Source organism: Miscanthus floridulus, chromosome 14 (assembly GCF_019320115.1).
Source record: "Miscanthus floridulus cultivar M001 chromosome 14, ASM1932011v1, whole genome shotgun sequence".
Lineage (NCBI taxonomy): Eukaryota > Viridiplantae > Streptophyta > Magnoliopsida > Poales > Poaceae > Miscanthus > Miscanthus floridulus.
In genome coordinates, this window is record NC_089593.1 from 16,090,596 (window position 1) to 16,106,749 (window position 16,154).

Here is a 16,154-nt window from a genome sequence, read left to right on the forward strand (position 1 = left end):
AAGAGATAGCCCAAGAATGAATGCCTTGGAGGAGGACACACAGTTATACGTACGAGTTTTGATCAGTTCTTTTTGCGTTTTGATTTGTCTTACTAGCTTTATGAAAGCTATTTCACTAAACAGAACATTTGCTGTTATATGTGTGGTGCTTTCAGTTGGATTCAGAGAAAAATGAAACAGGGCAGAAAATTCAAACAATGTGACTGAACTGTGACACTAATACACCACCATTCTTCGGATTAACATTGTTTAGGTTTTTTTGTACTAAAACACAGGAGAGATCAGATGTCAGTGAGCTAGTGTGCCTACAGAATTGCAATGCTATTCTTTTCGTCTGTATGCTACGCGGAATGTACTGTTTCAGCAACAGATCATGTATGGAAATTCTGACCAATTAGTACTTACACGGTGATATTTCAGACCATATGATGCACTCTGAATATCTTTGGTATTCCATTTTTGAAAAAAAAAGGTGCTGCACTGCTTAAATTATTTCAAGTTTAGTAGTAGAAAATTTATGGCACTGATGCAGCACTGTACCATACTCTTTCTGCAAAAGATTATGAACATTGCAATGGTTTGAACCATAGCCTCTTGAAATGCTTCATTTGTCATGAGCCAGCAAGCAACGGCAATTCACTTGCTGTATATATATATGTTCCCCTTCCATTGTATAAAACTGGAATCCACGAACAACCAAAACACATAAAAAAAAGAAGAAAAAACATTTCAAATCTTGGATCGCCATCCCAGTCTCCTCAGGATTGTTGCAAGAACAGAATCTCCCTTTCCTTTGCGCTTTCGATACTTGCGCACATCACTGCTCCATGGATCCGGCTCATTGGGTTTCTTCAAGAAAGCGAGAGCCTCCTCCATGGCCTCCAGCGGGTTCGCCGACCGGTTCGCCACCCGCCTGACCTCGTCGCTCGCCAGCGACTCGTGCTGGAAACCGTAGAGCCTGAGCACCTGGTTGTCGGCGAAGTTGAAGGCGCGCTCCATGCCGCTGACGCACCGCTCCAGCGGGTACTCATCACTGCGATTCTTGCCTTCGCCGCCGCCACCGTCGCCATCGCCGGCGGACCTGGATCTGGTAGACCTGCCGTCGCAAAGCTTGCAGCCGGCGAAGTGCGTGACGAACGGCCAGCGGTCGTCGCCGAACCCCGGGTGGTGCTTCTCCATGGCCTCCTCGAACTTGCCAACCAGCCCCGTCCAGACGCCGTGGAGGTAGTACTGGTTCTCGAGGTACACCCTGTCCATCCACCGCTCCTTCTCGGTGATGAGCAGGTGGACGAGCGCGGACTGGTCGTCGGCCTCGCCCGGCGGCCGCTCCGCCAGCGTGGCCGTCAGCAGCTTCCCCGCGTCGTCGCGGGCGCGGCCCCGGGGCGCCATGACGGCCCAGGCGTCGAGCAGGTCCAGCGACCACTGGCAGTTGCGGAGCAGGAAGCTGGCGGTGCTGGCGGCGTCCCAGGACCGGCGCTGGAAGAGGAGGTACGAGTCGCTGCGCACCACGAGGTGCGCGCCCTCGTACCGCGCCATCGGGAGCTCGAACCCCATGTCAGTGACGAGCGCGCCGGCGTCCAGCCACCACAGCCACTCCACCTCCGGGTGGGCCAGCATGAGGCGCCGCAGCAGCGCGAGCTTGGCCCACCCGCCGGCGCCGCCGCCGGTGCCGCCCGACGACGATAGCTCGGGGTCCTCTAGCAGCGCCGTGACGTGCACCAGCTCGATGCCGTGGAGGCGGCAGTAGTCGAGCCTGTTCTTGGTGGCCCGGAGCAGGAAACGGTCGCCGGCGGGGCTGGCGCAGGGCCCCGGCGGCGACGCCGTGACCAGCAGCAGCCGTGGGCCGCCACACGCGTCGCGGGACGGGAACCCTGGGTTCAGGCGCAGCCACCGCCGCCGCTTGGCGTTCCACCGCGTCACCCGCGGCCCCAGGCTGTAGTTCGACGTCGTCCACGCGGCGCCGCGGTCGTAGTGCTCCGCCGAGGAGCTGGGCTTCGGCGCCGCGTCGTCGTCGGGGTTGGCGTCCGTGTGGGAGTCGGCGCGGATCTCGCGGAGGAGGCGCTCGACGTCGTCGACGTCTCGGGTGCTGGCCGGGGCCGCGCGGTTGTCGTCGGAGGTGCCGGCGATGTAGACGAGGCGGCGGTTGACGCCGACGGTGCCGCGGAGGACGAGGATCGTGACGAAGGCGCAGAGGAAGGTGATCTTGACGTTGCTGATTATCCGCCTCGTTAGCTTGCTGCCGCCGCCGCTGCCCGCGGGTGCAGCCGCCACCCGCCGGACGCCGGCGTACGCATCCGATCGTAGCGTTGCGGGTACGGAGAAGGGTTTTGGGGGCAGGCGAGTAGGCAAGATCTTGGGGTTGAGAGCTTGCATACGATAGTCAGCGGGGGAGCGGGAAGTTCGAGGAATATGAAATTGCTGGATTGTCAGGCGCGCTTCATTGCCGAAGGTTCTGTATTGGACTGGAATAGTACATACAGTATTGTAAATGCTCACCGGCGCCGCGCAGCGCAGTCCGCGGTCCGCAGACACATGCCTGCCGCCGGTGATCCGCTCGGCTCGTTGACTTATCAATCACGGGCAAAAAAATTCGGTGCAACCTCCCGCCGTGCAGACCATCTGGTGACAGGTACGTGTTCCATGAAATCAATCACAATCACACGGTCAGGAAGTGGCAGTTGCCTATTTTTAGAGTATCTTGAAGAGTTTTTAGTTATCTATTTTTAAAGTACCATATGGCCAGGAGTTTTAGAGTGCCATCTAGTAAGAAGGGTGCAGCCAGGCTGCACCAAATCGGTGGCTTGGACGTGGACGGGCCTGAAATCGTTGTCTGGCTAAGACCGGCCCAGCAGCCAAGCAAGGGCGCTAGCCTCACTACCGGAGACTGTGTAGTTACCGAATGCCCCGACAATTACCGAGTGTCAGAAGTCGGGGCACTCGAAAAACAATATTTACCGAGTGTCAACACTCGGAAAACAAAAACACCCGGTAGTAGACCGCTTTACCGAGTCCACACACTCGGTAACTTAAGACAATCGGTAAAACTACAAGTTTACCGAAGGGGCGCACTCGGTAAAACTAGACACTCGGTATTGAGGTGCCACGTCACCTAGGATAGCAACCGTGCGCCGAACGGCGTCACGGCATGACATGTTTACCGAGTGTTATGAGCGTACACTCGGCAAAAATCACGGTAATAGCTCCGCCCGTAAAGCGCCCATAGCAAATAAAAAAGACCGAAAATGTTTACCGAGTGTCACTGCACAACACTCGGTAAACACTATCTTTTACCGAGTGTATTGGCGCAACACTCGGTAAAATTCAACCAAATTTCTTGTTTTTCCCTTCATTCTTTTTCCTCTATCCACATATGATATTTAGTACTCCATTCCAAAATATGGTGTTTATTTCGATTTATTTACTATATTTCACAAAATTTTCATTCTTTATGAAAATTAGGTACATATCGTGTAAATTTAATTGTAATAATTAAAATCGAACTCGATAAATCACGAGATTGGAAGAATTAACATTGAAGCATACATCTATGTTATAGAAAAAATTTCATAACGTTTTGGAAGTATTTTTACATTCGTCGCTGCCGAACCGGTACATCTCCCAAAGAGACGCTAAACATTCACAATGACGAGTAGGATTTCTATTAAGAGTGAAATTCAACAATATGATTTGAACTTAGAATTTTTTAGATAGTAAATAGATGACATGAAATAGTTCATGTGAAAGTTTGGTGAATTTTAGGATTAAATTGGCATTTTTTCTTTTTTGTTTTGCATGAAATAATGGATACTTTTACCGAGTGTGACCTGAAACACTCGGTAAAGGTTAGCCACGGCCCACCTGTCTGCCACAGTGGGCTGCCATGCTTCTATTTACCGAGTGCCGTAGATCTAGGCACTCGGTAAACATGAGTTTACCGAGTGCCGTACATCTAGGCACTCGGTAAACAGAAGCATTCAACACAGCCGTTTCTCCCCCAAATCGTGCACAGACGCACACACACACACCGCACACGCCTCCCCACCGCCGCGGCCGCCTCCTCCCCTCCACCACCGCCGCCACCGGGCGGTCCCCCACAGCCGCCGCCACCGGAGAGACGGAGAGAGAGAGAGAGAGACGGAGAGAGAGACAGCGGCACCGGCGCACCAGACGACGATCCCCTCCGCCGACGCCGCCCCGTGCTCCCTCCTTCGCTCCCGTTCCCGCGAGGTGGGGTGGGGTGGGCCCCAGCAGCAACGGCGGCGGCGAGCACTCTCTCCCCTCCACCACCGCCGCCACCGGGCGGTCCCCCACAGCCGCCGCCACCGGGGGAGGGCGGTCACCCGCCGCCACCGCGGGACTGCCGCCGCCGCGGCCGCCTCCTCCCCTCCAAGCTCCGGACCTGCTCATCTGCTGACTGAAGCATTGCTCTCAAACGCTCGGTAATTTCCTTGCAATCGTACAATAGATCCCTTGCTTTTGATAAAACTTGGCCCATTGCTTTGATTCTATCCGAAGCACTCCGCACAACATCTTGGAACTCAATTAGCTTGGATGCCACATTGGGTACAGCCTGAAAACACATAATTAAAGCATCAGTCAAAAATTACCTGAAACAGCAACAACCGGCTTCCAATGCAAATGTCTACAGACAAGAAAACTTAAACGAGGAAGTTCATAGAACCCTAAGTTTCTTGTAGCCAATAAGGATAGTTTGTAAGTTAGCTCATATCACTCTGATATTTTTCAATAAATTTGATTCTTCCCATCATGAAACTACAAAGATATATTTGACTCAAGATTTCAATTGGTGATAAGTTTGATAATACAAAGTGCGAATTAGAGGGATAACGTATTTTCTAGTTATTCTACATATATGTTTTCTGAACCGAGCCATAGCTAGGTTGGTACTGTGGTACATACTACCTACGTCCTAAAAAGGATGCAATTATAGGGGGGTTTTCTAGAACAATGCAGGAGAGCTGCATGTCATTTCATTAAGCCAAGGGAGAAAGTACAAAGCAGGGCAGAGCATACTCCCCAAAACGCTCCATATTAAGAAAACCCGTATCTAAAGTTGACCAAGTTTATAGAAAATAGTGTCAATATTAATGACACCAAATAGGTATACCATGAAAATATATTACATGACGAATCTAATGACACTTATTTGGTATAAAAAAATATATTCGTACTTTTGTGTATAGAGTTGGTCAAACCAAAATAGTTTGACTCGGTATTATACTAGAATTGCATTCTTTTCAAGACGGAGGAAGTAAGTCAAGTCCAATTAATGAGGATATAATCAACAAAACTAACTTCACTAGATCATTATAGAGTGTACTTATAGAATTATACCATGAAAATGTCTACAAACAAGAAAAGAAGAAAAATGAAAATAGGAAGCTCATCGAATCCCAAAGTTGCTTGTAGTAAGGATAGTAACTAAGTTTAGGTCACTTTGTTCCTTTTTCTATCAAATATGATTCTTCCTATTGCGGGACTCAAGTCAAGTGTTCAATTTGAGGAAAGTATAATACTATAACCAAATTAGAGGGTCAACATAACATGAGCTTTAGTGATTTATATACATATTTTGTAACATCACATAGAGCTCACTATTGGAAGCATATACACAGGCCGATGGCTACAAAATCGAAACAAACCATATTGTTGCAGTTGAACCATTCAAAGGATTAATTTATATAGCAAAAGAAAGATTCACAGTTCAATTAACAGTAAACAAAGAACCTATACTTGCTGGAAAGCCCCATATGTTCTAGCAGAAGTAGATGCTTGATGAAGATAATGCAAGTTAAGATATAATAGTTTTGTCTCGTATTATAGACACTAGACAGCAAAACTAATCATAATTCACAATGGTAGTACTGTAGCAGTGTAGCTGATGAGATATGAGCACTAAAAGAACCACAGGAAATCAAGCAGTCCTTGAGTTCCCTTCCTCTGGTAAATCAGGAAGAACCATACCTTGGAGAGAAAGTGTGTGATAACCAGATCAGAAATTCTTGGCCAGGTTAACTTTGCAAAAGACTGAACCCACTTGCTATTTTCCACGCAAATGAATTTGCACACAAACTTGATGACATCAATTATTCTTGAGTACAGATTTGAACCATCTTTGTCCTTAAACAGTAAAAACCAGCTACGTAAGGCAAACAAGAAGCAAGTTTACTTAATCTGCAGAGTAATCAGGAAATAAAACTAATTACTGATTGTGGTTCCAGATGAACAAATATCTAATTCCCCTGCTCAATATTGCTAAAAAACAAAATATAATATTTACCGATTGAATTGTTTCTTAAAATGAAGATACACACTCAGCACATATATAGTAATGTGTTGAAAAACTATGGCAAAGGCACACAGCTGACAACGAACTGGGTCAAGGTAGCCCTTGAAAACAGAAAGTTATTACTTAGAATAAATGTATTGACAAACAATTTTCTTTAGAAATCAGGAAACACGATGAAAGCCTTACTTTTATTTCTTCAGAGGGACTACACTCAAGACTGATACAGAGTGTTCTGGACCACCTTCCTCAAGAACTTCTACAGAAACCGTGACCTGTATGTTACTGATTGCTGGAACCGGAATATGTTTCATCATCAAGTCTGCAATTTTTGCCATCCCATAGCCTAGGGCATCAATAGTCTGCGAAACAAAGAAATGAAAAGATATACATTTGGAGTACAATGCTATCATATAATGAGGATCAACACTGGCAGCAACTGCCATCTCAGAAAAAGCCTAGAAGAAAGCGTCTATAGTCTGGGCTTTAAGTAACCTACGTTAGAGATACAGAACTACAGAAGTAAGGCATGAATAGAAATTAGTTGCAGTTAAGGATGCTCCCATCAATTACTTGTTTGTTGTCAGCAAACTCCCCTGTTTACAAGAGAGGAAATTATCAATAAATGGCTAACTTGGATTGATATTTAGATCCTTCTTTCTCTCTGAGCAGCATAGGTCTACCCAACCTAGCCATGACACCGCCTTCTCTACAGGCTACCCCTCCAAGGTGCACAACATCGCCCTACCATCTACTCCTTCCAATTCAAAATACTTGTTGCTTTAGCCTCTTCTACTATCTTCAAAATACTTGATGTACAGTATTGAGGTAAATTTGACTCATTTTTTTCCTATCTTATGCATCCTTAATTCCTTCATTGACTAGTATGTGGGAGAGTGAGCATCAGAGGTGTGCTTTTGGCATAATAAATGACCACTCTATAGAGGATTAAACATTGGTAGGATGGTCATTTCATTTACATCCTTAGTTCCCATGCAAAAGTTAAAACAACAAGTGTTGTCAGTTTCAATCTAGTCCACACTCCGCAACATATCAAAAGAAGATAGCATATGAACTCAGGGAGCTGGTGCCTGGTGGAGCTTCTAGTGTCACAGATATCTTTTTTCCCAAAGTTGTCACAATTTTAGCTGGCGAAGGATTACATCGGTGTCTGAAATGTCCAGCACAACAGCCCACAAGGCCACAATCCTTGAACAACAGCTATCTTTAACAACAAATGTATTCATCATTTCTATAGCAATGCAGCTTAAACTATGTACAGCTTATGTACAGCTTGGCTACAAAAAAATTGGTTCCATGTATTCCTCCATCTACAAGTGACATAGCGGCCTTTCAACCTTAGGTAAAATCTCATCATCCAATCTAGCAAACATCTTCTATGTGAATCGACCAAGAACATGAATGTCTCTTTATCATCTCATATGGTTTTTCTCTAGCACTACTACTCTATTGCTCTAAACTGCAATATCGTCTATATGTTAGGATGGATGACCGTCAGTGGATGTACACGGGCTATCAGAAGAGGGGTCAATACACAAATGAATGGATTGAGAAGGCCAATGATTTCATGACGAAGGCATTTGCAAACGGACGGCGACATGCCTGGTGTCCCTGTAGGAAGTGTAAGAACAAGGCAATGAAAACAAATGAGGAGATGACTAAAGATCTTGTCAACAATGGATTTGTAGAGAACTATACCCGGTGGACCATGCATGGTGAACGCCATCGTGCGAGAGAAGAGGTCGTGAGACAACGGATCGAGGAGTTTGATTCTGAAGCCGGGGTGGCAGAAATGTTAAATGACCATGACATGGCTTTCGATGAAGGAAGTGCAGAGCAGGAGCCAGAGCAAACTGCAAAGGCGTTTTACGCCATGTTGGATGCGGCACAACAACCCCTTCACGGGTGCACCAATGTTTCTAAACTGGATGCCATTGCACGTCTAATGGCTGTGAAGTCCCAGTTTAGCTGGAGTAGAGAATCCTTCGATCAACTGTTGACAGTAGTTGGCACCCTACTTCCGGATGATCACGTTCTGCCAAAGAACACGTATGAGTCAAATAAAATCCTTCGTGCACTCAAGATGTCGTACGAGCAGATACATGCTTGTCCGAACGGATGCATCTTATTCAGGGGAGAACATGCTGACGATAAGTACTGTCCGAAGTGTAAGGCATCTAGGTACATTGAGTTAGAATCTGGTGATGGTCGGAAGACGCAAACAAAAGTCGGCGCAAAGATCCTGAGGTACCTTCCTTTCATACCAAGGATCCAACGGCTTTTCATGAGCGAGGAATCCGCAAAACAGATGACGTGGCACAAAACTGGACGCCGATACACTGACAAGATGATACATCCGTCCGATGGTGAATCATGGAAAAGCTTCGATCGGAAGCATACCGACAAAGCTGATGAGGCTCGTAATGTACGCATTGCACTGGCAACTGATGGGTTCAATCCTTATGGAATGGGTTCTTCACCATACACATGTTGGCCCGTATTCGTCATCCCTCTCAACCTCCCACCTGGTGTCGCCTTTCAACGGCAAAATATTTTCTTGTCACTTATAATTCCAGGACACCCGGGGGCTAATATGAGTGTGTACATGGAGCCTTTGATAGACGATTTGGTCCGTGCATGGGACGAAGGGGTAGTGACATACGACCGATTCACAAAGACAAACTTCAGAATGCATATTTGGTACCATTATTCCATGCATGACTTTCTGGCTTATGGGTTATTTTGTGGCTGGTGTGTTCACACGAAGATGCCATGCCCGATATGCAAGTCAGCTGTGGAGTTCTTTCGGTTGGAGAAGGGGGGCAAGTTTTCTTCGTTTGACAAACATCGACAATTCCTCCCTCTTGACCACCCATTCAGGAGAGACAAGAAGAACTTTTGAAAAGGTGTCACAGTGGAAGACTCTGCACTGGAAATGATGATAGGTGCCCAAGTTCTTGAGATGTTAGATGGTCTTGTGGTCGACAATGAAAAGGGGGGCTTCGTGGGATATGGAAAAGAGCATGCCTGGACACACAAGTCGTGCTTGTGGAAGCTTCCTTACTTTAAGGACCTCCTTCTTCCACATAACATTGATGTAATGCACACTAAAAAGAATTTCGCCGAGGCGGTCCTTCACACAATCATGGACTGGGAAAAGTCAAAGGACAATGTCAAGGCTAGATTGGATCAAGCAACGCTGTGCGATAGACCAAAGCTAAACATGTTGCCTCCCTTACGTGGGAAGTCATGGAAGAAGCCTAAGGCTGACTTCGTCCTAACGAGGGCCCAAAAGAAAGAAGTTCTTCAATGGTTCCAATCGTTGATGTTCCCTGACGGGTATGCAGCGAATTGGAGGAGGGGTGTGAACTTAAGTACCATGCGAATCACAGGGCTGAAGAGTCATGATTACCACATATGGATTGAGCGCCTTCTTCCGGTGATGGTTCGTGGCTATTTCCCTGATCACATCTGGCGAGTGATGGCAGAGTTGAGCATGTTCTTCCGCAAGCTATGTGCTAAGGAGATATCTCGGACCGAGATTGAAGAAATGGAAAGAATGGCCCCGATGCTGCTCTGCAAGTTGGAGAAGATCTTTCCCCCCGGCTTCTTCAATCCGATGCAACATTTGCTCTTGCACCTACCATATGAGGCAAAAATGGGGGGCCCTGTGCATGCCCGTTGGTGCTATCCAATTGAGCGATGCCTAAAGGTTCTTAGAACAAAATGCAAAAATAAATGCAAAATTGAAGCTTCCTGTGCAGAGGCATCCATTGTGGAGGAGGTGTCATACTTCACAACAAGATACTATGCCGACAACCTTCCTAACGTGCATAATCCACCCCCTCGTTACAATGCTGCCGACAATCAGTCGACCCTCAGCCTTTTCCGAGGGCAACTCGGAAGTGCAAGTGAACCTACCTTGAAGATGTTGAGCCTAGAAGAGTGGCGCTCTATCCAGCTGTATGTGTTGCGGAACCTTGAAGAGGTTGGCCCGTACATTGCGTAAGTTTTACACAAACTTGTTTCTTTTCTTGTCAGTATTTCGCATGCACCCATCCAACCCTCTTGTTAACGTCCGTTACAGCAAATTTGTTCTCCTCTACCATCGTCCATCACGGAGGGAACCCACCGAAGCGGAAGTTGAAACCCTTCTAAGACATGGCGTGGGAGAACGAAATCCCACTTTTATTTGTTGGTTCAAGGAGGAGGTACTGTTCAATTTCATTTGTTGTTTGTACTTAACTCTCAACTTGACAAATATATAACAAATCATCCTACTTGAACTAGCAGGCCAAAACTGACATGTCTATGAGTGCCGAGTTGAGGCAAGTTGCCAATGGATTTGAATTTAGGGTCAAGTCATTCTCTGTGTACGATGTCAATGGATATCGCTTTCACACAACTCGCCATGAGCAGAGTCGGCCGAATCGAAGAACCACAAATACCGGTGTTTTCACGCCAGGCACAGATGGGTTGGACTACTATGGAATAATTGAAGAAATATACAAACTCAAGTTTCCTGGTTGTGTACCTCTTCATCCTGTCATATTCAAATGCCATTGGTTTGATCCCAAAGAAGTGATAAAGACCCCTGAGCTTGGGTTAGTCGAAGTTCTAAAGTCATCCGTCTTGTTAGGAGACGACGTGTACATTGTGGCCCAACAGGCCACGCAAGTTTATTATCTCTCATACCCGTGTCAAACCAAAGACCGTCTTAAGGCGTATGATGTTGTGTACAAGGTATCGCCGCATGGTAAAGTACCCGTCCCAAACGATGATGATTATAACATCGATGCAAACACATATGACGGAGAGTTCTTTCAAGAAGAAGGATTAGAAGGGAGTTTTGAGATTGTCTTAGATGTAGATCTCGCAATGGAAGTAGACAATGATACGATCATTGTTGACGGGGATGATGGAGAGGAGGTTCACAACGCGAAGGACTTGTTATTACTTGAGCAACACCATTCAGGCAGTGTCGCTAGTGATGAGACTTTGAGAGACGATCATAATTACGTCGACAATAGCGATGATGAGATTTTTGGCCCACCTATCGATGATCTTGATGATTATTTCTAGTACATGTAAGATCTGTAGTACTTATGGCAATTTTATACATGTATGATACATTTACTTATTTTGCATCTCTTTTATACATGTATGATATATTTACTTATTTTGCATCTCTTTTATACATGTATGATACATTTATTTATTTTGCATCTCTTTTATACATGTATGATACATTTACTTTTGTATATGCATACTGATAGTTTATTCCTTTTGTTGCAGGTGATTGATGGTGGGCAGTGGAATCAGGAAGCTTAGGTCGGTTATGACCTTACTGGCTGGTGGCGAGGGGTCCAGCCAGGGTGGAGGAGGAGGGCGTGCACAGACTGAGGGTGGAGGGCGTGCCCAGGGAGGAGGAGGAGGACGACGATGAGGGCGTGCCCAGGGAGGTGGAGCCCAGGATGGAGGAGGAGCCTAGGGTGGAGGAGGAGGACGGCGACGACGAGGGCGTCGAGAGCCGACACCTCCTCCATAGGACGATGACCACGAGTTCGTAGCGGCCACGGAGGAGGAGGAGGAGACCAGGGAGGAGATAGCGGAGGCGGTGGAGGAGGCACGGAGGGAGGATGCTTCCGAGCGGGTTAAGCGCGAGGAGGATGCCGACTTGGTGGCAGAGGAAAATGGGGTGCCTACGGTTTGGCTGCGAGGGTCGTCGCGCCTCCCAGACTTACCCATACAGAGATGGCCAGTGATTCGACCATCCGGAACTAAGTAAGTAATTTTTGCATGTTAACACTAATTCACAGGGTTTTAAGTTATAACAGAAACTAATATTCAATCTCAATAACTTTGTGCAGGGATTGGGAAATGGTGATCCCAGGGAGTCACTCTCGCCGAGTAAATGGGATCCTGGGTCTTCTGTGCAGGGCAAACTACCCCGAGATGGTGAGGATCGATGGTGTTGTGCAGCCCGCCATGAAGTGGTCCCACTGGCACGCCGCCAGCGATCAGACTGATCGAGCTGGCAGGTGTTACAACAGCAAGGCCGACCGGGTGATGAAAGAGCTGTGGGTACATGTTCATCACACTATGCTGATAATAACATCACATTAATTGTATATTACTGACTGTATTTGCTTGTAGGATTACTACACCTTGGCGGAGGGAGTACGTAGGGAGGACGCGGATGACGTGGTGAATAGAGTCTGTGTTCACCGAGTGCAGGACCTCTTCTACGAGACAAAGCTCCTGTGTAGAAGAATTTACCATGCCCGCAGAGGAAACAGAGTCACCAGAGCGCAGGCAGTGCACCTGCCCCTAACTAAGGAGCAATACTTGATGGTAAACATGAGATTACATCGTCTGCGATTAATTGCACTGAAATTGATTTATGATTTGTCATGTGCTCGTGTATGTGCAGGTGCCTCCTGCTTGGTGTGCGGGGATGGACAACTGCTGGGAGGCCATTGTGGACACGTGGTTGAGTGAGGAGTACGAGCAATATCACGCCGTACGCTCACGTTGCCGTGCGATGATGCAGGGTTCCTCGCACAAACAAGGGTCCACTACCCTCAAGGAATATGCAGCCAGATATGTACGCGGATTTCATTTCGTTGTTGCTACGCTAACTTCTGAATGCATAATATCTTATTGTTGTGCTTCTTCCTGCAGACACGGTTCCACCCCGGCCAGGAGTGCGCCTCGTTCAAGGCATATGCCTTGGCACACAAGGGCAAGGCAAAGGACCCCGACCTCGTCTACAACCTAGAGGACCCGCCCGAGGCATATAGTAACCTGAGCGTGCACAGTCGCCTCAGCGAGTACACGGCGATGGCGAGAGAGATCCATGGGCCAGAATTTGATCCGAGCACCGCTGACCTCGAGGGTGACATCGTCATGAGGTTGGGACCAGGTAAGCCACACGGGAGGTACTATATGGGCAACAACACCATAGACACGGCCAACACTCAGACACTCGCCCAGATTAGAGCCCGGAGCACGAGTTCGAGCCCGGCCATACGCCCACGCTCACAGCCCCAGGTGGTAGCACTCCAGGTTAGTTCTGTTGCATTCGTTGTCCATTCATTTTCTACCCGTTCTTTATTTGCATTCTAACTATGTGATCCGATAATTGTAGGCCCAGATTGAAGCCCTACAGGAGTCATAGCAGGCCTCACAGAGCCAGTTTCAGGCCCTCCAGCTATCGCACCAGGCCGAGTTAGCACAGGAGAGGGCACGAGTGTAGGCCCAGCTTGAGGCCTTCCAGCAGTCGCAGAAGGCCTGGTACGAGTACATGGCCAGCTTTTCTCAGAGCATGGGCCAGCCTCCACCGCCTCCGCCGCCGCCGATGATACCGTTGGTGCCTCCACCTCCGCGCGACGGCACTCCTGTGAGTCACTCTTCATCTTGAAAGGCTTTTTTAGTTCAGATTGTGCTACAGTCAACACTATCATGTTAGAACCTAGAAGAGAGTAGGATACATACATGTATAAGTTAGATTATTAGTAATATTGTTCAGACCTTGAAAGGCATCATGTTAGGTTCTACATGAGTACATAGGTGTTTGCCCAATTCATGTTCAGTCTACTCGACCATGTGTGATGATATCTTGCACATAGAGGAGAACTAAACAGCAACTAACTTGATATGTGTTATCTATTATATGCCTATATATTGATGTCACTGTTAACTGGTCTTTCGAAGGAATATTTGAATTTGGCATACTACCTTATGATTAATTGACAAATATGTTTATTTTCTTTTGCTCCCTCATTCCAGGGACCTTCTACAGCTAGATCGAACAACGATCAAGACTTGGACTTGTCTCCGTTTCTCGGTAGGGCTCCGACCATGTGACAGGACCATGTTTCACTTGTTTGTATGTTGAACTTAGAAGTGGGTTGAACTTTGTGGACTTTGGACATGTTGATGGAGTTTGTGGACTTTGCATTGTGCTTGTGACATTTGTTGTAGCTATATGTTGGTTATAATGAGTGGATGTGACATTTGTGGACATATATGTGATATATATTGTCTATCTGTTGGTAACTGTGATATTCTGTTATAATTGTTGTTAATTGTGGCTGGATATGCACTGAAACAAACAAAAAAAATAATGTGGACAAGTTTTACCGAGTGTAACACTCGGTAATGGTGATGTTTACCGAGTGTTACACTCGGTAAAACAGAGAACAGAACCAAATTGGTTCTGATTCTGTTAATTTTGCCGAGTGTGCCATTTTTTACCGAGTGCCACGACCCCACTCGGATATATGTGCCATTTTTTACCGAGTGCCACGACCCCACTCGGATATATGTGCCATTTTTTACCGAGTGGAACACTCGGTAAATGAGTTACATGTTTACCGAGTGTTACCGGTACACTCGGTAAACTATATTAGGAAAAAATATTTGCGGAATTGTTTTAATCATGCAAATGGTTATCTGTTTACCGAGTGCTATGTCTAACACTCGGTAAACGACGCCGTTAACGGCAAGCTTGGGGACTGACGACCGTCATGTTGTAGTTGTTTACCGAGTGCCGGCGTAGCACTCGGTAAAATTTATTCTCCGAGTGCCCCGTTAGTTGACACTCGGTAAACTAACTTTACCGAGTCGTTGTTTACCGAGTCATGTTTACCGAGTGTGGCACTCGGTAAAAAATTTACCGAGTGTTTATCCATATTTGCCGAGTGTTTATCACACTCGGTAATTAATCAGTATCCCGTAGTGCCTAAGGTCGTCCTTCTGGTGCCAAAAAGAAGATGGACCCTATATGAAAAAGAGTATGTATAGCCAACAACCATGTGTTTCAACAAAAAGTAGCATATGGTTGTTTGCTAGCTACAAAACACATAATTTGTAACAGAGGAAAAACCATGTGTTTTAGCACACGCTAGCACATGGTCGTTGGTTGCTTGCATAACACATGATTTCCAAGAGAGAAGAAACCATGTGTTTTAGCACAAGTTAGCACACGTTTTTAAAGAAGGCCCACTTAGAGAAAATCTGTTATAATTTATGTGCAACCAAAGTTGGCCCATTAATTAAAATGACAAAATGACCAATTTAACAGCAACAGCCCATAAGAGAAGCCCAAAACCATGAATACATAGGAATATAACTAAAATTACAAATTAACCAATTTAACAGCAGCAACCCATAATAAAAGCTCAAAACCATGAATACATAGAAATATAAAGACTCGGGAGAGAAGCAAAGCAAAAACAGATCTGCTGCGTGGGGAAAGCCTCTGCTCGACATCAGATTGCAAAGAAGAACAGGAAATTTCAAGAAGAAGAACTACAAGACTGATCCATACCTCATCAGCAAAGCTTAGTAAACACACGTACAAGCTTATTGACAAAATAATAACACTGCCACTGCAAAAAGAAACTCTGCCACAAATCAAAATTAACTTAGAGCACCCAACTATTTCAGATGCTGCTAGATTTTGCAATCTTATATGCAAATTAAGTGTAATGCATTATATCGATGAAATTACTATGAAACAAAATATTTACTCACACATAATGAGATGCTCTCGGTGAAAAAATGCACAATGATTATGATCTACAAAAATTACAAAACAAGAACATGAAAATTGCATGTTTCAAATAGTGCAAATACTACATGTTGTTAATGCAATTATACTGTATATGTATATAAATACAGAATCCAGCTCATGAATGTGGAGCCTGCTCACAGTACAATTAAACAGCATAGAATGTGTACATAAAAAGAATGACAAACTGGGAGACAACAACACATATGAGAGAACAATTTAAATACCTCATACTGCCAGATACCAAAG

At 46.1% G+C, this 16,154-nt stretch overlaps 1 long non-coding RNA gene and 1 pseudogene across 1 annotated transcript; both read right to left on the reverse strand.

Moving 5' to 3' along the window:
- Nucleotides 1-729: 729 nt before the first annotated feature.
- LOC136506184 (probable glycosyltransferase 3) lies at nucleotides 730-2,294 on the reverse strand (annotated as a pseudogene).
- Nucleotides 2,295-4,488: 2,194 nt separating this feature from the next.
- On the reverse strand, nucleotides 4,489-7,215 carry LOC136502654 (uncharacterized). Its single transcript, XR_010770654.1, has 3 exons — nucleotides 6,497-7,215; nucleotides 5,986-6,195; nucleotides 4,489-4,570 (listed from the first exon to the last, which is right to left on the reverse strand). It is a non-coding gene; the product is annotated as an uncharacterized lncRNA (long non-coding RNA).
- Between the last annotated feature and the right edge of the window lie 8,939 nt (nucleotides 7,216-16,154).